Here is a 26017-nt window from a genome sequence, read left to right on the forward strand (position 1 = left end):
GATGATGGTCAACAATAGTCAAACCTTTGGTCAGTCCCTTCAGGTTAGCATGAGAGAGACTGTAGTTGCTTGGATGTTGTCTAGGCCTTAGCATATGTGCCTCTAGGGATGAAACCTCCTAGATCTATGACTGTGATCAAGGCATAAACCCTAATTTCTGTAAGGGCTTCAGATCTAATAATTTGCTGCAAATCAATACTTTCGCATGCACATAAATCATACTTCATCGACATAGAAAACAAATAGTTATAAGGGTAAGAATCTTGAGAAAATATTCTCCCTCTGACTGGGGATCTACATCATTCATATTCATTCTTGTAAGCAACCTGCCTCTACTTGAGTCATGCAACAAAATATATGTTGGATCATAAGCATATGGCTATCAACAACATGACATCAATCTTTCATCAAAGGTTAGAATCAAAGTAGTAGACACATGCAACATCATATCTCAAAGATTATGAACACACTAGCATTTTCTATCAAATCACTCCATCAAGTTATTGCATCCAGTTTAACCATATGCCATCAAGTCAATACCATAGGCAATAAGAGATCTGGAATATCAATATTACACTTATACCTCTCACATCAAGGTTTCCATGCTCTTCATGACTAATGAGATCCGATTAGGTCATTCAATAAATCTTTATCAAAACAACAATAATGTCAATTGCTCTTTCCATATGCTTTCATAATGATTTTCACAAGCATTACCAACAGAGTCATGTATAAAATTCAATGAACTATCCTTCTATATGAAATCCATCATGACAAGTATCATGAGTATCATTTTCTAGAGACAAGGTGCTAGCCTTCTTTATAGGATCAAGATATCCAACAGATAGATCATAGATGTTAGCCAAACATCAAGTGTATCAATGTATCAATATTAGATAGCCTCATAAAATTCAATAAGATCAAAAATTTTCAACACTAGGTGCATCTTTTCATCATAGGAAACATAGATCCAAGTCACTTTCATATGCATGTATGATCTATTAAAGAAAGAGGTATTCTCATCATACCTTAGAGCTTACCAAACCAATAGCTAAAACACAACATACCATGCATATCTTGTAGTATTCAAATACCTGAGCACCTACTTATTCATAGGCCGCTTGAAGCACTTTTTCATATTTTCATCAAGTACCTCTTTATTTCTTTCCATATCTGCATCTCAAAGTGATCCTCAATAAGGATCTACCCATCTCATCTCATCAAGGAGGTTAGAAACATCCATATACTTCAAATACATATGAAGGAAGTACAAACAATAAACATAATCATCATATCCATAAGTCTAACAAATAAATAGCATCATAAGTCAAGAAATACTTATCTTTAATGAGAGGTGATCCTCTCCCTCTTGAACCAGTCTTGAAGAACCATCAATGTCCATGGTCCATCTACCAATGTTGTCTTCACATATCAAACCAGATCTTATAGGGATTATCCCATCTAGGGCTTCATCAAATATTCATGAAGTGCTTGAGCATGGACCATGCTAGAATTTCTCAAGTCTTTGCTATAAACCAAGGTTTTCTCTCCAACCCTAACCTCATAGAAACCATCAAACCTTAATAATCAAATTATCTATGGTTTTCTTCAAACCCTAGAATTCTTTTAGGTCTCCACCATCCTCTTCCTGCTTCCATCAATGGTGTCATCATCGGGGTGATGTCCATGGATTTTCTTCAGCCCAGCTCTAACACCATGTTAAATTTTCTTAGGGTGACATTATTCTTTGCTATGGTAGCTGCATTTCATCATAAATGCATTCAGTTTACCCAATATCATCATTACATTATTTAGATCTACACCATTATATATCAGCATATGCAATTACATAGAAAGAAACAACATCACCATCATCATCAATGTAGCAAATATAAAAGGAACAATAGAAGAAAGCATGCACACACATAGAGACACCAAGATTGGTTTAAGACCAGGGAAAAACCCACTATGGGGAAAACACTTGCAAATATTCTTCTTCTTAGATCATCATCAAATTATGCAGTAAAAGAGAGTACAATGATCCATAACTTTATCTATGCAGCAAAACAATAATGATATCTATGAAACAAATCTAATCATGCTAGGAATCAGAATCCTCATACTGATGGTTGTAATGTGTTGTCACAAACTAGTGTCAAATGTTGTATACTATTGTCACTATGTTGAACACTGCTGAGTACTGACATGGAACATTCTCTTTAAAATAAGACATGAAATGATTATCACAAGTAACAAATTCAATCCTTATCTTCGTTTAATTATCTGGCCGATGAGAGTGGCAAATATGTCAAATTCTCCCCCCGAGCCAGTTTCTTCCCAGAACAATAGTTTGAAAGTGACCTAACAAGGTCTTCTCAATGGCTTCAAGATTGTACAAGTCCAGCCAAAGAACCCACATACTTATAAGTTTGTCTCAGTGTTTCCATTGGTCACCAACAAGTTCAGGAATACCCTTAACGGGCAACGTCCTACCATACCTTTAACAACGTCTTATTTTAGGTTCAACATCTTAAATCTTCAGCCCCTCTCTTGGATCTCCTCTAGCCAAGTACCAAGTCTTCAAGGTTTCCTCAGGTTTTCTTCCCTTTCACCCTCTTTCTCCCTAGTCCCAGGTGTGATTATTTATCTCTAGGGAGAGGAATAATTGTCTTGTAAGTGTCTGGTAAATGAAACCCTCTTTTAGCACTTTTCACGTGATTTTATGGACGTCCATGGTTTATATTATTTATATAAAATAAATAAATTCAATTACATAAAATTACATTTATGTTTTTCCATCCACTTAGGCTTTTATCTGGCCCACAATTTACCAAGTCATTTGCGGTAAAACCAAACATTCACGGCTTTTATTGAGGGTTGTTGCATTACCTATGTAAATATACATTTTAGTTAAGAAAATACATAGGTACGTGATCCCAATGAAGTTTTTGATTTTAAAAAATATAAATTTTAATAATCGCACCAAGAGGCCCTCTACAACCGAGTATAAGGGTAGATATCAAGCATAAATGTTTAACATTAAACATTTAACAAATTTAATCTACTTAAATGTCGGCCCTAATTAAAAATTGATATGGGGGTAGTTGTGTAGGGTAAATGTTTAACATTTAACATCTATATATTTGCTCAATTAAAAAATAATAAAAGGTTTAACTTAATATAAAGTTGGGTATGGTGGAGATGTTGTAGTGTAACATTTAAATCTCAATTAATAATAAAACGTCAAAAGTAATAAAAATAATAAAATTCAATTTGTTATACTATAATTTTGTTTTGCGGGTCAACTTAGATGGTGAGAAGTAACTCCTTTAAGTATATTTTTTACATCTTATTCCTATCCATTTTTTATGCAAAGGATTTCTTAAATTACAAATATATTGGTAGAGCAGACATGGACAAATTACACAAAAAAATAATTTGTATATTGCAATCAAAGCCAAATTACAAGCCACATAAATAGTGCTCATGAGATCCAACAGATTCCAAACAAGAAATTTCTTGTTGAGAAAATCTCTCAACAAATTCCAACAACCAACCAACCTAATCTATCAATTTACTAATGTAAGCATTATTTCCAAGTGCCCCCTTTAATGCTTACATTTACATCATTACAAAGATTATTAAAAAAATGACAAATTACAATTCACATGTCACATATGTCTGATTGGTCTTCCTCGACACTTATCCCCACTCTGAAGTCTCCAGACAATGCTCTTTTCACCACCACAATATTTGAGCTTCCCATTCAACTCATTTAAGACATAATTATCTCTGATCATGTTTGATTAAATTTGTATAATTGAGGCTTCTCGATCTCCTAAAGGACAATCTCGATACTGGACTGTATCCAGCAGTCAATTATGCAACTAACCTTTCTACACACATGGATCTCATAACATAACATGTAACTGATGATGTTGAAGCACGAAGTGCAACAAGATCCATCAATATATAACAAATTCATACAATTAACTTAGCAATGCGTTCTCTCAACACTGAAGAACAAAGAGAACCACTAATTTAATTATATTTCATTGTTCATCAATCGATTCTTCTCTTTTACAAACAAAATGAAAATTACACACATCTCACAACAACAAAATAAATAATCATAAAACTAAAACTATCCACCCTATTAGAAGTACCATGGTATCATGATCATCCATCACCATCACCCTCTAGACAAAGTTTCTATTGCTAAGACCCTATCCAAAATAAAATAAAATCTGAAGTTAAATCTTCATATAATGACAACAGGTGTCTCGAAATCCAAGGAGAATATGCACAATTTAATTAGTACTGTAAGGGTTCTCAAGTAACAAAGGAACGCTAGCTTCGAAGCAGGTGCAAAACAATTGTGGAATTTGCGTAATTCTATTCTCTGCAACATGTTGAAATGGATGCAGTTTCAAAAACAGATTAAAAGCCCTGGTAGGTTCATTGACAATAAGAGGTGGGCGACAGATTGGATTTCCCTTTAATGCCCTAAATAAATTCTGAATGCAGCATATAGAAAGGTGCCTAATTTCTTTTCTTCTTTTTTTATCCGGGAACTCATGTTATTTGACAAATCAGAATATTTGTCCCCGAAGAAATCAAGGGAGGATCTCACCATACTAATTCGGCAAACTCCAGTTGTTCGAGGTGACATTTTCTGCTGCAAATCATCAATGATGCATTTAGGAGTGCTCGAATGTGCGACGATCTCAAGGCCAATTCCATATTTTGGAAACAAAGTGGCATGGATTGTTTCCCCCTGTGTAGTCGATCCCAAATATCTTTCAGTGTTTTTCCATCGTCCAAAGGATGACAATGTCGAATCCTCTCACTTCAGCTTCACATTGTGCAGTATAGAAGAAAGAAAAGGCGAAGATGATGAAGAGCATCCTCTCTTCTAAAATTTTCCTCCTCCAATGATAAAATTTAGAGCTGGATTTATATTTAATTGAGTCCTTGAATAAATCAAAGCCATAGGGGACCTTGTTGAATTGTTGTATTCAAAAAACCATAGTTCCATTAGATGCATTCAAATTTATTACAGGCAATACATGAACGTCTAAATCGACGTCGAAGGGATTTTGGCTTCCATTGCAGAGAATCATACCTACTCCCCCTACCACACAAACCACTTCACCTTTCTCAGTATTTTTGTTGGTACCGTTGAGGCAAGCAACAATCTTTCCTTTAACTTTTCTAGGATCTAGAGCTCCCAGGAATAACAATTCTCCAGCAGTTTCGTTTGCATTTGGAGCTCTGACATCCACTAATGATGCAAGAGGGTATAGTCTGACAAGAAAAATGGAGAAGATGCAATAGAACCTTCTTAATCTTATATTGGAATTCGACACCAACCCTCTCGATGTTCAAACAACCAACCCAATTGTCCTAGATGATTCTCCTTTACACCGCATCAGCGACAGAAATCGCACAGAAATCATGCATACAAACAAACCTACACTAATATATATACAATGAATCAATCCTCATATTTATTTTGCCTTCCTGGGCATTCCCTCAAGGGAATTAGACCCATACAAGCTCTAATACCAACAAAGAAATTGGTAGATACTACATTGATAGATTATACACAAAAATAATTTGTGTTGTAATCAAAGCCAAATTACAAGCCACATAAATAGTGCTCATGAGATCCAACAAATTCCAAACAAGAAATTAGTTTTTGAGAAAATATGTCAACAAATTCCAACAACCAAGCAACCTAATCTATCAATTTACTAATGTAAGAATTATTTCTAAGTAAATTATGGTGGGAAGCAGTGTTAGATATGCTATTTGCATGAGTATAAGTTATTTTCAAGTATTTTATTTTTGGATGGTTTTCCTACAAAGCTTAAGAAAAAAATTCACTACACAAATATCTATAAATCATGCATGAATATTGCAACAATATCCATAAATTATGGCATAAAATATGTAAGTTAGTGTTGACGGTGTTGGACCGGGCAACATTCAAGGGATCGCCCCCATATGAAGTCCCAACTAGACCTCACACCATTTGGTGTGGGAGTTCCATCCAGTATGATTGCTCGGCTGCCATTGTCTTAATGATTTGCCATAACTATTTCTTGTTAGCACAGGAGAGTGCTTCTCTTTGTCTTTGAGAAGTGAGGTTCACGTGCTTGGTGAGTGTAAGTGTACTTGTGTCAATGGTTCTTTCACTGTGAGGCGAAGAAGGTGAAGGCGAGTTCCAAGTTGAAAGGGATCAGTTCCAACTTGTCTTGTGTGAAGTAGGAAAGTGTTCCCTCTATGGACAGAGGCAACCCCTCTAGCCCTAGAGTGGGTCTGGTCACAACAAAACAAAACAACAATCGATTTCCTTAAAAAGTCATCGTTGGAGGCCTATCTCAAACCGGTGTTTGGTGGAGCTTTTTTTGCGCTGCTCCAGCTTTCGTTTCTTTCTCCTCAGTGAGTAATCAACCTAAAACACCACATGAAAACAACAAAGAACGTAACCGAGAACAACAATGATCTATTTACTTGTAAATTCAAGGAGTCACAAGTTATCAAGTAGATTATACACAAGACATAGGAAATCATTATTGCTTGTATTAAAAATGAATCAAGAGAAAACTTACAACCACGCCTTGACGTCGCAAGTCTTCTAAGAGGGTCTAGTCGGTATATTCCTTCAAGCATTCACTCTTAAGAATGAGTCTCCCAATAGGATAATAGCTCTCTCTCACTATCAAGCCCTCATACAAAGCTAAGATACTCCACAACCTCTTATCAAACTATTAGCAATTCCACACTTGTCACACCCACACCAAATCTATCTACTTAGCTTCAAACCAAACTCAAAAGAACTAGCAAGAACTAATTCCGGAACTAGGAACTAAGAACTAGCTTATCATAGCAATGGTGAGTGATTTTATAGGAGGAGGAGCCTCCATGAAATGAGGGAGAGGGAGCTTATCCTCAAGGGAGGTTGCACAAGAGGTGGAACAACCATCCCAAAGGAGGAAAGAAGACCCAAACTAGCCCAACAACCAGCTCTAGAAACACCCAGAAGGCCGACTATTTGAACTAATTCACCAAAACTGGATCGTCGCAGGTCATGAAACAGGGATCAGCGACGACATCGCAAGCCAGTAATGCATTCATACCAATCGTCGCAATACATAACTGGAAGCTTTGAACCGAGCCCTAAAATTCGACCGTCGCGCAAAACACATGTACACCTGCGACGGTGTCACAATGAGACTGTTCATGACAAGGGATCGTCACACATTTTAATGGCTTACTCGCGACGATGCAGAAACTTAGGGAATAAGGATCAATCTTCAGCATCAAAGAGAACTGCTTAATCTTCTTCTATGAGTGGGAAGATATGGACATGTGTATTGGATACATTGACATAGCAAAGGGAATGAGATGAGAACAAAGACAAATTATTGTGTAACAGATGCCCCCAAAAGCATGAAGCCTGAGAGAGTGGGAGGGGTGAAATGCTTTACGAAAACATGACCGAACTGGAACACCACCACGAAGAACCTGCAGGTGCAAGTACCACTGATATCTCTGATAGTGAAAATACATGTAGTATAGGCATTGACGCAGCCATCCAAAAGACATATGAGACTTGGTTTGTAGTATGGACGCAACCACCCATTCGATAAGACCATTTTAATGATAAAAGGTATGGTCACAACCATCCATAAAGACTCAGGTATGGTCGCATCCATCCAATCAAATAGCCATGTATATAATCACGAACCAATGCACGCAGCCCGAACATATGTAATATGTGCCTGGGGTCTTGAAACCGTAACTGGTGATAATACAATTTCTAGCATGCAAACAAATGTGCTGAATTCGAGCATGATAGAAAATCACTTGATTACCGGTCAATGATGAAAACCATTAACAAGCACGAGAGAAACTACCAATAATGCCAATGGTCCTCAAGGTACTGCCCGTACAGTCCACTAAGTGTGAAAACTGAGCTGAAGTCAAACACTCGTGGAATCACCTAATCGAAGACCAATGATGAAAATATATTGTCATGTGCGAAGAACTTGTCATTGAGGCATGTAAGCCCTAAGGCACTGAAAGGGATCTCTAGATCAACCTCCTGGATAATGAGCTGATGTCGACAGGAGGCGATCCGTCGCAGGAGGGCCATAATGTTTCCCCCATCAACGACACGAGACAAGGAACAAGTGGTAGATAGTGAAACTGAGCATCAAAGGAGGAGGTAAGGATGTGAATTGCAAAAAGATTATACTCTTGAACATATCGGCGACACGACTCCAGAGTGAGGCAACATTTTGGTACCAAGGGATCGGAGGTTTGATGGAAACAACATGGATTAGATGGAACGAGGGAAAATGGCAACCCAAGCCCCAGAAGGCCAATGACGATATGGATATCCCAACCGAGCAAGAAACAAAGTGTCGATGTTCAAGAGTGACTAGCTATCATAGGTAACCAATAACGACTTCCAAATTTTTCCCCACCGTTGCTGGCAAGTATTCCAATTATTTTTGAAAAACAAGCTTGAAGGGGATAGTATATGCTTGCGATATAAGTTCGACCTTCGGATGAATCCAACTTAGTAATAGTTTAATGAGCCTAGGGAGGAGAAGATCGAGTCTCATCATGGCGATGAGTCCAATGTCGTCAGGGTTTAACGAGTCCGACATAGGTAAAACTCATAGTCTTTTTCATGTTTAGAAAGTTTGAAAAAGACACGGAAAAGAAAACTCCAGGGGCGTCATTTTTCATAAATTTGTGTCTCTCAAGCTTGAAAAAGTAGAAAACAATACTTGAGAGAACCGCTTGACCATTACAACCAAGGAGCACTTTTCGTAATTAATGTTATCGACCCGAAAAAGTAAAAAAGCGATCGGAGACACAACATTTCATAACCAAAATCGAACTTGAAACGACAGAAGCCCAGCCATTTTTTCGTGTGTATACGGTCGGAAAAGAGCTGAAACTGGACAACCTTTTTATTCTATTTAATGAGTTAAAAAGGAAAAGACTCGGCAATCTTGTCATTTTTTACGAGTCAGAAAAGAGCTAAAAGGAGACTCGTCCTGGAGGAACGAGTGGTATAAAGGGTAGCAACTAGTTCTAGCAATGGTGGAACTGCTCAAAACATATAATGGTCAAGAGGTTGGCTAATAAATTCCACTCATCGCTGTGGTCCCTTAGGAAAGGAAAAACAACCAAGAGAAAGCATATGATCGGCAAAAGAGATGGTGGCGATGGAATGAAACAACTAAGGCTCATCTAGCAGAATTTAGCAGATAAAAATGGCAATCATGAGATGTAAATCGAATATGGGTTCATTTTTACACAAGCTTGAACCATGGAGAACTCTGCTTGGATTCGGTTTCATGTTTACACAAGCTTGAAACGAAAAACTATGCTTGAATAAGTTCGCATGTCCCCAACATAATGACAAAAAATATGCTTGAATAAGTTCGCATGTCCCCAGCATAATTACTCAAATCGAGGTACATGCCCCCCAAGCTTCATTGCATGCAACTAGGTGGATGGAATGAAGGTTCACTTTCGAGATCTTGGAAAGACTTGACTCAGATTTTAAGAGATCTTAATCAAAGACTTGATTTGGAAAAGGGAGTTGTTTCATTTTTTTAATGAGGTTGACACAATAAAAGAACTATCCTCATAACCCTTGTTTCATTTTTTAACGAGGTTGACACAAGATCAGGAACTTTCCTCAAGACTCCTTGTTTCATTTTTTAACGAGCTTGACACAAGACAAGGAACTATGCTCCAAGATCCTTGTTTCATTTTTTAACGAGGTTGACACAAGTTCAAACTATCCTCGAGGGCCTCGTTCATGGGCCAGATGAGAATGTGGCTCCCAAGAGGTCTTCACTGAATGGAAGAAACACACTCTGGGAGGAATACATGTCATGAGGCACAAATGATAGATCAGGTTCCAATTTCCCCCGTACATGATGTACAAGACCATCCGCATGATCATCAACAGATGTAGAGACGGAATGGGTAGCCACATAATTTACTTGTGGCAAGGAAGGTACTGCTTGCGAGCAAGAACCGATAGGGCGCGACGGTGGCACAGGAGGCATCGGGTGACTAAAGAACGAAAGTTGATCTATGGTCACCATTCTTCCATCGTGCGGAAAAAAAACCACAAGGAAAAGCGAAGAAACAAGAGCCCCCATGGCATAAATATAATCATGGCCAAGGAGAAGATTGAAATCTAAAGCACCTTGGACAACCATCATGTCTATATAGATGGTTTTGCCTCCCAAAGTAATAGGGAACTTCGGAAGGATCTCGAAAGGTTGACGATTTCCTTCGTCAAAAGCTAACAAATTCTGGGTAACAGGCACAAGCTGTGGGGACCCAAAGCTTTCCAAGTAGTGGAAGGCATGAGACTAGCCGATGCACCTTCATCCAAGAGAGTGTCAGTTACTGCCTTAGAATAGGCGTGTACTATAATCTGGAAAGGCATGTAGGATGGAAGGCGAAATGCACTCAAATGATTCCAGTCAAAAGAAACAACCGAACTACTTGGCGGGGGTATCGTATGATTTCCCCCTTACTCTACAAGAATAGAAGAAGGACTCTCTTGATCAGCGGGGATAGGAGCGTCGTTCTCGGACTCAGGGGAATCTGACGAGATGAGAAGAACATGATAAATGTGATAATGATGCTCTTCTGGAATAGAGTGATCAACGGGTGATGAACCCAAGTCGACACTCTCTCTGACCAATGGTTGGTCTGGAACAGGCTTAGCACAGCTAGGCTCGGGAAGAGGAGGATGGACAAGAGAAGAATCCATATCAATCTCTTTGTCAACAGGGAGAGGGTCTGAAGAGAGCCTCTAATAACCAACTGGAAGGGGAGGTGAAGAAGCTGTAAGGATTTCCAAAACGGCGGAATCTTTATCCATGAATGGACAAAGGTGAAGGGGATGATTGCCTTCACAAAGCCTACAAGGGAATCGAAACTTCCCTTTCTTTGTACCATTGCCGGTCGATGGGGTATCATTGTCATGAGTTATAGAGGACAACAACAGACAAGCCGGATCGTGAGACCATACTTCTAAGATCGTAGGAATGCCAGGACAATCGCGAAGAAGATGGTCATCCTTGCATAATTTACAAGGAAACTTAACCTTCCACTGAGGATCAGAAGGTGTCTTGACCTGAGATGTACTCAGAGCAATAGCTTCATGGGTGGCCTCTTGCGTATCCAACTTCTTCTTCTTCTTTGTCTTCCTCTTCTTCTTCTTAGCCACCTGGTTACTGGATGTGGAATTTTCACCAAGCGAAGGAGGAGAGGAGGAGGAACAAACAAGGGAAGAAAGCGTAGGCTCAACCTTGGAATCATCTTGTTGTGATTCAAATGAAGGAGACGGTGGAATAGGAGTGTTAGCGCTCGGGACCACCAAGGTTGAAAACAACCAAACAGGCAAACCGATGGTTAACCCAGGCAAAGACAATGTTGCCATATATGGAGCACCAGCATTTCCAAATGGAGGAAATGGACCAGGAGTTCCATCTGGGGGAAGACCTTGGCCAGTAGACTCGAGGAAGCTTGCTATCGGGAACGAGCCTGAAAAACACTTGCACTGTAATCAAGAACTCAAACTGTTACCAGGAATATTTCGTGGGCAATATATTTTATGACACAGGAACAAAACTTGACCTTTTCATTTTTAAAGAGTCGAGAAAAGGACAAAAGATGACTCTAGTTGCCTTCGAATGTTTAATGAGCCTGAAAGGACAAGTGCTTAGATGGATCCTTATCTTTTAAGGAGTTGAAAAGGAACAAAAGTGACTACTCTGTAGAATACCAGACAAACCGCAAAACTGCATATACACCTTGGTGATCAAAAGAGAAATGACCAAGCACTTTCTGCACGGTATTCAATATTCCCTAATGCTTTGTTCGGTGCGTTACGGTTCGTAAGGTGGCAGACACGGCTTCCTATGGATGTAGGATGATAACCTAGTGGGGTCTTCCAATATATACTAGACGGTACGGGGAGCACAAGTCCGTACTAGCAGCTATTGAGTCATAGAAGGAGGAATCACCCAACCTTAAGTGAAAACAACAGTGACTAGTTTAAAGACGCCGAAGCACGTCTCTAGCCTAGACCTCTAAATAATGAGCGTTAAGTTCCAATGTGTTGTTAGGTTCATTCAATTGATTTTAGGGTTGATCTTGAATTAAGTTTCGGTTTTCAAGCCCTACCAAATGTATTTCAACAATTCCTAGGATGCAGCTACAATGAGTAAAGCATCAATCGTTTCGATGAACACCTACCTAAAGGAGGGTAAGGAATTCATTTCCAAGCGAACGCAAACTAAGATAAGAAAATGCAAGCACTAAGAAACACACTGCATCAATACACTAATCTCATGATGCACCGATACTAATAATGAAAGATTTAGAGTTTGCTTTCTAATTTCCAATCATGAAAATTCAGTAATGCAAATGTGCTTTCACTTTCGTATGCTAAATGAATGCAATATTTTGAGTTTTTTTTGTTTTGAATTTAAAGAAACAAACGAACAAGTGTAAATCTGATTGATCCAAACAATTATGATCTATGCTTGGTAGTGAGAAAATTAAATCAATGTGAGGAACCGGTTCAATAACCAACACTAAAAATCAATCAATAAGAAAACAAGTAGCAAAAAAGCCTCAAGCAAATCAATAAAATGGTTGCGAACAAACCTTGGATAGGCAAGTGACCCAGGCAAGAAGTTTGTAACACTGAAAAGAGCTAGGTCACAGGGCTAAAGAGACAAGGTTCACTTGAATGAAATCAACGAGAAATAAGCCTTAGCCAAAGCAACTAAAACAAGCTAATGGGAGAGAGAAAACAGCATGGGATAAGCAAGACTGATGGTTTCAGGAGACAAAGTTGTAAAAACAACTTGCACAAGAATTGTTGCGGGTCTATAACCAACAACTTGTGATGATAATCCAATCATCACAAGGGTAAAGATAGAAATAGAGCGATGTCGTCGTAGGAGTACACCTATCTTCTGCGACGGTCCGATTTCAGGAATAGTCGCGGGGGATCAGTGACGCACAGATTTACAAAAGAGGACAGGGAAACGTCATTGCAGCTGTCAACCTTTCTTCAACGACGAGTGTAAAAAAAAGGAAAAGACAAGTGACAACACCCAAAAAACACCAAGCTATACTTCCAAATAGTAAGGGGAATTCCTAGATTAACCCAGGTAATCCAAAAACTGAAAGTGAAACCCCCAAGCTAAGAGACACTAAATCAAAAGGCACACTAAAAGTAAACCAAAAGAGAACATACAAAGGACTCCCCAGTATGGTCGCCAACTTGTGAAGTAGGAACGTGTTCCCTCTGTGGACAGAGGAAACCTCTCTAGCCCTAGAGTGGGTCTAGTCACAACAAAACAAAACAGCAATCGATTTCCTTAAATAGTCATCGTTGGAGGCCTACCTGTTATAGACATTTTTGTGCCTTACAGCTATAAGCATGAAATGTCCATAATCTAAGGGATCCAAAGTCCCTAAACATGTTGTTCCTACCCCTAGAGGAACAAGGCTAACAAACCACAGCAATTCACAGAAGTTCTCCACCAGAAACTGCTCAAAAACAAGTCAATTCAGGATCAATTCAAGAGCTCTACTAGCTGTCTGCGCTGAAATGCAAAGCCAACACTGGCTACCTGCACTGCAACGCAGGTAGAAGCACTACCAGGGTGCGTTGAGCGAGAAATGCCAAATGGCAATGTCATTTAGCAAGGTGTCCAAGCACTGGAAGCTTCCAGAATCTTCCTCAATGACACTTGCCTCAGTGAATTCGACTAGTGATGAGTAAGAGGTTCTCAACCTCCAAGTGGAAGCAAGAACCTCCAAGTGGAAACAAGAACTGACAGAGGGAGAGGACACTAGTCAGATCTCAAGCTGACTCATCCTCTCTCCAAACATCTATATATGGATCTCTCACCCAGAGGTTCAGGAGGCTGGAATTTGGTATTTGCAAAGAATTGCTGTTGGTTTGAGATTAGAACTATTGGGTGATTTTCTTTGAAGGAGGTGAAGAAGGGATTCCATTTGCTGGGAAGGTGATGCTGGATTGGGCCTCTCTTGGTTGTATCTCTTCCTGAACTTTGTTATTCTTATCAATAAAACCATTTGAGTTTCTCCTATATGCATGTATATCAATGATGTTTTGTTGTATTTGCATATTTAGTTTATTCTAATCCTAAACTAGTTATGAATGTGAATCTATGCTTTTTGTAGTTTCCCTCTCTTGTGATATTGCAGGAACTTGGTGTAGCTGGGCCAGTGAAGGAGCAAGCAGCGGGAAGCAAACAAAAGAGAGTGAGATTGGATCGACAAACTAGCGGAAGACACCGATTAGTTACATCTATCTCCTCTATTTACATTTCGTAAAGAAGAATACTCAGATAGTTTTGTCTTGTTTGTTGCTAAGGCACTATCACTCCTTAGAGTGGGATAGGGCCATTCCGTGTTGGATACTTTTCCCAACAACAAATTGGCGACTTCGCTAGGGAAAGTATCCTGTTGGTTTATTTGTGTTTTTGCTATTCATTTCATAAACTCAAAGAGTGCCGAATCGAACTGCATTTTCCCTCTTCAAATGCAATGTAGAGAAAATCTACTCTAGTCCACCTACTAGGCCTGTTTATGATATAACTAGCTGATCCACAAGTGCTCTAACAACTCTTAGTGATAGATCTTCATCATCCTTTGAGTCATCCTTTAGATTGTATCTGATTGATAGCTTTTATTTGGCCAAAAACTGTGAATTTGACTAAAAGCTGTAACCCAGAACCCAGAAACAATTCTCGTTTCTGCTTCAGCGCAGACCCAGAGAAGAGGTTCTGCATTTCAACGCAGGTCCCGTGAAGGCCACCTGCGCTGAATTTCAAAACCTTTGTGTTAGACCTGCGCTGAACAGTCTTTGCCTTGTGCAGCTGTGTTTCCCTGTTTCCTTTTGCTCAGTTTCATCCCTGTTTTTTGCAGCCTGTTATCAGTCAATATACCTATCTGAAACCACTTCTCTTTGCCTCAATTCCGCCTTAGTTGTATAAAGAAACTTTATTTGTTCTTTGTGTATTTGTTACATCATTTGCAGTTTCCCATTACGAAAGTAAACTAGTCATACTGTCGCCCTTAGATCTAGACATGTCATAAGTGTCGTTTTGATCTTAGGAGTGAGTTTGTTTGTTGTTCACAGTTGATTTAGCTTTTACTTTCGTCGTTTGGTTTGAATTTATGCATTTCTAGTGTCGAAACAAGTAAATCATAAGGGGTCGTAATCGTCTTTTGATTTTGAAAAAGGAACTTGTTTATGTTTTCACTTGAAATCGAATTCAAATTTATGCAACAGCTTTCTTTTTAGAACATCAATATTAAGAAAGCGAAAAGAAATACATGCATTTGTGCATTTTCAATTTGACAGATTGTATTTTGATTTAGGAAAAGTGCATTACAGTGTGCTCTATGCTCTTTGAGAAAAGATGATGTCTTTCTTTTCCCTTTGTAGCTAGGATTTTCATCTGTCGAAAAGATATAAAAAGCTTGCTTATCATCTTTAGACTGCATTTAGGAGTTGTACCATACATCTCGTGGTGATCCAAAAAGGAAAACTTCTAAAAAATATCAACCTAAAATAAATTGAATGAACTTAACAACGCTTTGTAACATAACGCACAACATAGAGGTCTAGGCTAGAGACGTGTTCCGGCGTCGTAAAGCCCGATATCTTACCGTTGAGTGGTTGGGTGATTCCTCCACGGTGAAGCGATAAGTATCAGTACGGATTGTGCTCCCACGTACCGTCGCGTATATATTGGGAGACCCCTATAGGAATAAAGCCTTTATCCATAGGAAGTCGTGTTGGCCGCCCTACTGATCGCAACGCACTGAACACAGCATTCGGGAAGATTGACCGCCCGTACCTTAAAAAGTATTCTGCGGTTTTGCGAAAAGTTTGGCACACCCTCTACCTAGAACTCAAGAGCAGTTACTTTTGGCCTTTTTCAGACTCTATAACGGAAAAATTCCATCCGAGCATTTGTCACTTCGGGCTCGTTAAAACATTGAAGGAGACTAGAGTCATCTTTAGCTTTTTCTCGACTCTTTAAAATTGAAAAAGCAAGTTGTGTCTAAAAGCGTCTAAAAATTAATTTAATTCGGAAACACATTTTCCCATTTTGTATTTTGGTTGATCGAGTAATCCGCAATCGTGGAAGAAAGTCAATTGAAACCCCGTCGTTCGTGGAGGCTTACGAGTCAACCGTCTTTGTCTCCGGAATCGAAAACAGTACAGACAAAGTGAACTCGTTTAACCGGTTCAAAATCTCCTATCAAAGTTAGAACAAGTGTTCCAACAACATCTGAGATTCCGGTTAATCCAAACATTTCTGGGAACCCTGCCTCTATAGAAGAAGTTCAACAGCCATAGAAGGACAGTGAAACTGATCCTAGTCTGAGAGCAAACACTTGCGTTACTGAACCAGTTTCTGTAACCGGTTCAGAGAGTCTTGCTCCTCAAACATCTGTCGTTGTCGATTCAACCCCTTCTTCGGCACCAAAAATATTTTACGGACCTAACGATCTTCCCCTTCCACCTGGTTTGATTGCGATAGAGGAAATTGTAGAAGATCCGCAAGCAAGTACTCCAACACATTTTGGAGTCGGGGTCACTCTATTTCCTTCGACATCTGAAGTTAATCTACCACCAGTGGAAGTTCCTGTAGAATCACTAGGTAATCTTTTGGATAGACTCAAAATGTCTGAACAGCTGTCAACATCTAGGACTGTGTCAAATGACACAGCGACAGCAGAGCTCCCTGCCGTCACTCCAACAATGTTTGTCGGCATACCATCTGTCCCGACTAGCTCTCAACCGCTAGAAGGAGTCCATCAAGGGACTATTTAGACAGTTTGGTCTGTTCTTGTTTGTTCCTCCGGAATAATATCCGGCAACTCTTATGTTGAGACTCGACAAATTGATCCATTTGGAGGTCAATTTGGGCCATCCAGTCCACAAGGGCAAGCGATTCCCTTGAGTTCCGGATTACCACCATATGGGGGGCAGTATGCCCTTTCATTACCCCCTCCGGGAGGATATCCATACGGGAGTTCTCAACAGTATTCAGGTTATACTGGAATTACGACAAGTGGTTGGGTACCTATGCTACACCAACCGCCAAGAGTTGTGTATTCTATGCAACAGTGTGTACCTATGTCGAACATCCCGACTACACCGGCTATTGTGACCGTGTCGCAAGTTCAAACGATGCCTGTTGTATGTCAACCTCAGATTTCTCAGGTTGTAATGCAACAGCCCCTTGACCCTGTGACTCAACCACAATCGCTTACTGGTGGGGTGACACAGGTCCAAACGGGTACAATTACCCCGCATCTTGTTCGAACGGTTAGTATGGCGCAACAGAGCATGGCTTCACAGCCGTGGCTAGTGCAATACCAACAACCACAATTCCAACAAGTGTACCAAGGTTCTGAACAGCAGATCTTTGCGAACGGTGGACAACCGTACATTCAAAACGGTCAAAATCAACCACTTTACAGTGGTCAAGTCCACCAGCCGTATCAGTCATACCAACATCAACTACATTATGCTGGTATGCAAAGACCAACTGTTCAGGCGATTCCATCGTATCCTGGGTACGCTTCGCCTAACCTAAATCAACAGTTACCATTCGTGGCAACTTTAGAGTTACCCGATTTACACCGGTTAACAAACGATCCAATTGCTTACGCCCCTTGGTGGCCAGCGATTCCTCACAAACTTCCATCAGACATTCCTAAATTTAATGGAAATCCAGGTGAGGACCCATCGAATCACATGATGACATTTCATCTGTGGTGTTCATCAAACACCCTCAACGATGACTCGATAAGGCTTCGCCTTTTTCAGAGGACGTTAACGGGTCCAACGGCAAAATGGTATATTGAATTACCTAGAGCTTCGTTCGACAATTTCAGCACCTTAGCCACGACTTTCTTAACCCATTTTCAATTACCGATAAGGTATGAGACGGGAACAAAAATCTTAACCAACTTCAAACAGACAACCGCTACTCACATATCTGATCATATACATGAGTGGCAACGTCGTCGTAGGATGGTAAAAATGTATGTTCCCGATCAGCTATTAGCTGAATGGTTTATCAAGTCATTACTTCCTGCCATAACGAAAGATGTGGCAAAGGGGGGAGTCGTAACAGAAGAGCAATTTATCGCTCGTGCGCAATATCTAGACTTGGTCAATACTCAGTCTGGCACGCTCTATGACAAAATACCTGACGCCCCTAGACCGGAATTCTCAATTCCTCCTCCTCCTAAATCAAATAATGACTCTCATGCTGGCGATGGCGTGATTGGCACGACAAGCGCGAAATCGACAAAGGCCAATTCCAAGAAGGCCCGTAAGAATTCAGATCAAAATGCAAAAGAAGAAATTCTTGCTTCGGAAGTAAATGCCATATCAGCAGATAAGGGTAAAGAAACCAAACAACCAGGGAGCAAGAAGAAACAAAGCAAAGGGAAGAAGAAGAAACAAGGAGAGTCATCTCCTGAAAAACCTTCTTCAAACCCTCCTGGAAATAGGAAACCCCCCACATCAGGGTGTCAGATATGTGATGAAAATCATTGGACCTCAGAATGTCCATACAAAGCTGAGCTTAAAAGATTCTTTAAGAGTTCGCAAACCTCAGCTGTGTTAACTGACCTGTTTCTGAATCCAGGCACCAATCTGGTTGATAGTGGAAATGCTTCCCCGTCGCAAGTGCTAATGTTATCGATTTCGAAGCAACAAAATGATGCCTTGATTTCGACAAGGAACAAAGATTACGGGAATCCGCAGCTATCGAACGGCAAGGAAAAATATCAACCAAGCAGTTCGACAACAACTTCGACAGAAGTTGTACCACCCATCATTCCTAAATTAACAATAAAACCGCCAAAGGGAGTAGTACACAAGTCAACATTTAATCCTCGCGCCAGAGCAGCGCAGCATTATAACATAGTGGAAGATTTGGCCCAATCGCCATCTGCTATGTCGACTCTTGAAGTACTGCAAAATTGTCCATCCCAAAGGCAGGCTTTGTTATCAGCCATTGGTGGGGTTTATCCTAAGGATTCCAATCTTGTATCCTTTGACCACAAAGGATATGATCCTCAGTTACCAGCTCAACTAGCTTTCCTTATCCAAGTGAAAGCCCTCAACAAAACTGTTCATCGAACAATTATTGATGAGGGGGCATCTACATGTATAATGTCGATGAGTTGCTGGAAAACTTTAGGATCTCCAACCTTGTCGCGATCCTCGACAACATTAAAAGCATTCGACGGAAGGACATATACCCCATATGGTATCCTAAATAAATTGAAGGTTGAACTAGGGGAAAAAACGGTAGAAATAGATGTTGAAGTCATCGATGGAAATATTGATTACAACATCCTACTAGGAAGACCATGGATTTATGCCATGGTAGCTGTTGTGTCAACCTATTTTAGAAAATTCGCATTCCCTTTTCAAGGGGGAATTACGATCGTTGACCAACAAAACTTCCTCCCTAATGGTTCATAAGTTACAGGATGCATTCCCATGATCCATGGAAGCCCCCATTCGCTTCAAGATATTGGAGTAGGCCTAATGAAAGACCCCACATTAATGGGAACTTTCACACTTCCACCTCCAATCTATATAGGAGAAGTAGCATTGGTAGGAGCCTGCAATATGATATCTTCCACGAAGATCTCAGAAGACAATATCAACATAGATCATGAAATGGTTTTGCCCCCAAGCCCAATAGAAGTATTGTAGCAATCAATGTTTCAGGCATGGGAGGCAAACCCAAATCAACGCTCATCAAGTGTTTGGGTGGATAGGTCTAGGGAATATGGTACCCCTTCAGATCCTTGGTCGCGAGTGCATGGAACCGACGAAAGAATTATCGAATCAATGATGATTGAAGGAAAACCATGGAATGATTACCACCATCGTTCCCTTCTTCCAGATTGCGAAGAAGATACTCAAGTTGACCTTTGTCACCCTTCAGTCTTTGAATTCCTTTCAAATACTGTAAATACGGTGGATTCCGAGCGAAACCTATCCAATATTGAAGAGACTATAGCCATAAATATCTCGACCAAAACAGATGTTGTAGAGAATATTCATGTTGGCAAAGGTTGTTCTCCTTCAGAACTGGAAATATATAACGCTCTTTTTCGCGAATTCAGAGATGTCTTTGCTTGGTCATATGATGAAATGCTAGGCATTGACTCGAGTATAGTTGAACACGAAATTAAGATGTATCCAGATCTCAAACCGGTAAGATAGCGGCTTAGGCAAGTGCACCCCAAGAAAGCCGCTGCCATTAAGGCAGAAGTTGAAAAACTTCTCCATGCTGGTTTCATCTACCCGGTTCCTCTAACCGATTGGGTATCGAATATTGTCCTTGTTATGAAGAAACAAGGGACAATTAGAGTGTGTGTCGATTATAGGGATGTAAATCAAGCTTGTCCAAAGGACAAATACCCTACACCCTTCATCGACTAGATAATTGATGAATGCGGCGGATGTGAAATCTTTTCATTTATGGATGGATTCTCTGAGTATAATCAAATTAATATCCGCACACAGGACCAGTCAAAGACTGCATTTATTTGTCCGTGGGGCACATTCGCTTATCGAAAATTACCCTTTGGTTTAAAGAACGCAGGGGCGACGTTTCAGAGGGCAATGAATTATGCCTTCCATGACATCAAGAGCATCGTTCAACCATATCTCGACGACCTTCCGGCTCACTCGCGAAAGCGGACTGATCATCCGCAGCATTTAAGAGCGATATTTCTACGTTGCCGACACTACAAGATAAGACTCAATCCACACAAATGTGTGTTTTGCGTCAGTTCTGGTCGTTTACTTGGCTTTGTAGTCTCTAAGGATGGAGATCGTCTCGACCCATGTAAGGTTCAGGCAATCATCAATTTGCCTCCACCTTCAAATTTGCTTCAGATTCAGAAACTCCAAGGGAAAGTAAACTTTCTGAGGAGGTTCATTCCAAATTACGCAGAACTTGCTAAAGGTTATACACGTCTTTTGAAAAAGGATGTACCCTTCGTTTGGGACCAGGTTGCGCAAGCTTCCTTTGAAGCCTTGAAAGAGTCTCTAGTAAAGGCATCATTTATGTACGCCCCTGATTATCTTAGGGATTTTAACCTGTATCTAGCTACAGCGGATACGACCATTGCGATGGTTTTAGTTCAAGAGGTCGATGGAATTGAACATCCTATATATTATTTAAGTAGAAACTTAAATGATACAGAAAGCAAATATTCTTACGTTGAAAATCTAGCACTCGTTGCTCTTCAAGCAGTACAGAGATTTCGACATTATATCCTCTTTCGAAAAACTACCATTCTGTCAGATTGCAACCCCATGACTTATATATTGTCACGACAGTTGCTGGGGGGCAAATATTCAAAATGGATAGCAATCCTTCAAGAGTTTGATCTAGAATTTGTGAAATCCAAATCAAAGAAAGCTCTAGTATTCGCAGAATTATTATGCGATCTCCCATCGTCGTCCAACGATGAAACCTACGAGGAATCAATCGTGGATGAGACTTTGTTTCTGATATCTACAAGCAATGAGTGGTATGGAGATATAATCATCTATCTCCAAACCCAAAGATTTCGGCCAAACACCTCACACTTTGAACAAAAACGTATTCGATACCAAGCAAAAGACTACATGATTGTAGGTGATACTCTTTACCGTCGTGGTATCGATACAGTTCTAAGGAGGTGCCTCACCCATGAGGAAGCCAAAAAAGCCCTGAATGAGTGTCATTCAGGCGCATGTGGGGGGCATCAATCTAGTTTCGCTACATCGCAAAAGATCTTACGAGCAGGATACTTCTGGCGAACCATGTTCAAAGATTGCATAACCGCAGTCAGAAGTTGCCATGCTTGTCAAATATTTGATAGCAAAACCAGAAGACCACCCGCACCCCTGCAGCCGATAGTTGCAGTTGGGCCATTCGCCAAATGGGGCATCGATTTCATGACATGTAACCCCACCTCGACCGGGGGGCATGGGTATATTATAGTCGCCGTTGACTATTTTACCAAATGGGCCGAAGCGATGCCTACATTAGATAACACTGGTGAAACAGCTGCCCTTTTCTTTTTCAATCATGTAGTCGCCAGGTTCGGCATACCACAGGCTATAGTTACAGATCATGGATCGCATTTTCGCAATCACATGATGGCTGAATTAACTGCTAAACTAGGGCTATCTCACGACAGCTCTACTCCGTATTATCCACAAGCCAACGGACAGGTTGAAGCAATCAACAAGGTCTTGAAGCATATGTTGCAAAGGATGATCGGGGTTCACAAAAGAAGTTGGCATCTAATCCTGTACTCAGCTTTGTGGGCTTACCGAACGTCGGTAAGGAACGAAACCGGATTCACACCATTCCAACTGGTGTATGGTCTGGAAGCCATCTTACCAATCCAGTGCGAAATCTCGTCTCTTAAACTCGCAATTGATCTTCTCCCCGAAACTTCAGAAGAAGAGGCTCGTTTCTTGGAGTTAATCCAATTGGATGAAACCTGTTGTGATGCCGCCTTGGCTAACAAAGCCCATAAGAAACGAGTCAAGGCGCAGTTCGACAAGAATGTCAAACCCCGTGTCTTCTCGGAAGGTGACTTGGTCTTGCTTTACGACCAAGAATCCGATAAATTGGGAGCAGGTAAATTTAAGTCTTTATGGATGGGCCCCTATATTGTTAAACGGGTATTAGCAAAAGGAGCCTACGAGTTAATGGATTATGATGGAATTCCACTGGCACAACCCCGTAATGGGTTGTATCTCAAGCGTTACTATGCTTAAATAGTAACCAATATGCTTTTGTTGTATTTTGTTTTCACTAAAGTATTTGTTTTGGTTGAGTAATCCACATTTTACATTCGTTGCAGATGTCGAACCTTTTGGAGACATGTGTTGGATATGCCAACGGAGCGAGTCGTAGTTCGCAGAACCTATCCTCCGCAGCCTGGGCCATTTTTTATCCAAGTGGCGAGTTAGTAAGTTTCAGAGGAGTATGTATTGGACAATCGACGAATAACATCGCTGAATATAGCGCGTTGATAGAACTACTCTCTAATGCCATCACCCATGGTATACGCCGACTAATTGTCAGGCTAGACTCACAACTCGTAATACTACAACTCACCGGTATATATTCGTTCTGAAATCCAGCTATTCATCGCATGTTCCTAAGGGTTAAGATTTTGGAAAGACAATTTGATTTAATTCAATACCAACATATTTCCAGAAACTTAAACACATTAACCGACTCATTAGCAAACTATGTGTTAGATAGACATTTGCAACATTTATAAAAGGAAACACATCATCAATGTTGTATATATGGATCACATAACTCAGCCAGAATAAAACCCCGAAAATCAAAATATATATATATATAAGCTGTTTATGGTTTACATATAATGTTCTGTAACCAAGACAAAATCGGTCACATGACCCAAAAACTCAAAAATGCTAGGGGGCACCCTAGTCTAGTGATGCTCATGATAGCACGTCACGGCCTGTGCAATCATGCGTAAGAGAAGAGTCCATCGTCTAGGCACACCAGTAGTATGCCGCTGCAACTGTAAAGGTAACTCGTCGATCCTCACATCTGGAATGCCAAGAGTAAGGCTCTCAACCTGCTCATGTACAGTTGTAAGGGTCTCGGCTACATCAAGGTCACGAAGAATAACCCTCTCGGCAGCCTCTCCGGTTGGGGCAGTGGCTAGCGCTCTCGAGCGAACTGCTGGGCGAACAGGACCAACATCTACAAGCACACATGAGTTTGATTAGAGTCTTGATAGAATAAAGCACAAGGACATTATGGATAAAAACAATAAACAGTGATATGGTCAAAGTTTCTTACCAATAGCACCCCACTGCTCGCCGTCTGGCAGTACCAGATCCGGATCACCCCGGAAGTCCATGCCAACATATGGATACTCGGAATAGACCATCTCCTGACGCTCGAACCACCTGAAGAAGGTATCAGAGAAAGAAATCTGAGATTGACCAGCGTGTCTAGACATGTGATCAACCCATCTCTGCATGCGTGGTTCAGTGGGAGAAGGCAAGCCGAGATCGATGTACTGTGGCTGCATCAGTGGTATTTTCTCCAAAGCAAAGGCGGTCAAAATGGAACCAAACCCAAAGTTCTTCAACTTCCCGTCCTTTACCTTGGTCAATTGACTTTTCATCTGAAGAAGTACTGCATCACACCAGTTGAATATTTTCGGTTGGAGACACTCCAAGGCATGCTGCACATAGGATCTGTTGGCTACATGAAGGGATGCACTACCGGCCATCCTACCAATAGTATACAGGATAGACCTAAGGGACCTGTCAGCAACCTCACGGATAACGATCTTGCCGTCCCTACTCGGCTGAGATCCTTCCCTGCAATACTGGCGGACATAATCTCTCACAGAGTCACTCCCTCGGGCCGAACCTGACAAAGAAACGGGGGCACCCCGCCTCGACAACCCAGTCAAGAAGTAAATGTCTACTGCGGTCAAGGGGATGGATTTGCCCCTAATCTGGAATACTTGGTTAATAGGATCCCAAGCATCAAGCAAATACTGCAGTAGGGCGATCTGCTGTCTCATACTAGAGATACGGAAGAACTTCAGCAGGCCACAGTTCCGCAGCGCGTTCACCGTGACAGGATCATGTAGGGCAATCATGTCCTCTTCTTCATGTTCTCGTTCTCGCCATGTAAGGGTCATTTTGCTCCAATATCTCTGAAAAACAAACATGAGATGAGTTAGATCCTGGTTTTGATGAGAAACTAGCAAAAAATTTCATCAAAAACTGTGCAACAAAACCCTCTTTTTCGCCCAACGCACCTGCCCAGTGTTCCACCTGCGTTGAAGGTCAAGCTGCCTTTATACTGCTTGACATTCAGCGCAGGTTTCGAATGGGAAAGGTGCGCTGATGGGAGAGTGACCCCATCAAACCCCAGGGGCTCAGGAAAACAGGAAAACAAGCACAGAATGCAGAAAAGAAACCATGAAATGAAAGAGCTCAGGTTTAGCTCCTACCTGGTCCAGACGGCGCCGAGAATCGTCCACAGAATCTCCCGAAATCAGCTGATGAAAATCAAGGGGAAAGAGGCACCTCCAAAGCTCCAACAAACCAAGTTCAAATGAAATGGTAAAATGAGGGGTAAAAACACTTTTTATTTGCTTTTTACGTAGTTCAAAGTAAAAAATTAATGTTTTAATCTCATTTTCAAACAAATGTTGTTCATTTCTAACTAGTTTGATGCAACAATTGAAGGTACAGTACTATCTTTGAAAAGAGAAAAGCTATTTATGGTAAAAAATCAAAAGTAGACCATGTTATCGAGCAGTTTTAGCACACAGTTCATGCTCGTTAAAAAATAAACGCAAGATCCGAGCAGTTAGCACATAGTTCATGCTCGTTAAAAAATAAACATAAGATCGAGAAAATGTTTCAAACCGCGTTTAAGCTCGTTAAAAAATGAACTACCCGGTAAATAACCACTGCGAAAGTAAATTTATCAGCCATAAAAAGCCTTGGTCGTGTTTGCACCGTCACCTCCACTTTTCCATTGGCCGATCATTCACCTCCATTTGATTGTTTACCGATTTTGAGGAACAGCTGCGAAGAGTGATTTCACTAAGCCATCCTTGTGACACTGCCGGGATTGGAACATTCCAAGCCGTACCTGGAATCTGTTGCTACCCTGTTTATCACTCGTTCCTCAAAAGACGAGTCTTCTTTAAGCTCTTTTCAACTGACTCGTAAAATATGAAAAGATTGCCGAGTTTTGGCCTTCCAGCTCGTTAAACGACCGGAAAAGCTATCCCTCCTCTAGATTTTAATCTTTTTGGACCTGAGGGATTATTGCAC

The 26017-nt window shown here is 40.7% G+C and overlaps 1 pseudogene; it reads right to left on the bottom strand.

Moving 5' to 3' along the window:
• LOC149161392 (COP9 signalosome complex subunit 5 pseudogene) overlaps positions 1 to 24069 on the bottom strand; it is a 177418-nt pseudogene extending 153349 nt beyond the window's left edge.
• Positions 24070 to 26017: the final 1948 nt, after the last annotated feature.

This window comes from Pinus tabuliformis, chromosome 5_2 (genome assembly GCF_031772625.1).
Source record: "Pinus tabuliformis cultivar Carrire ecotype Pingquan chromosome 5_2, CPIR1, whole genome shotgun sequence".
NCBI lineage: Eukaryota > Viridiplantae > Streptophyta > Pinopsida > Pinales > Pinaceae > Pinus > Pinus tabuliformis.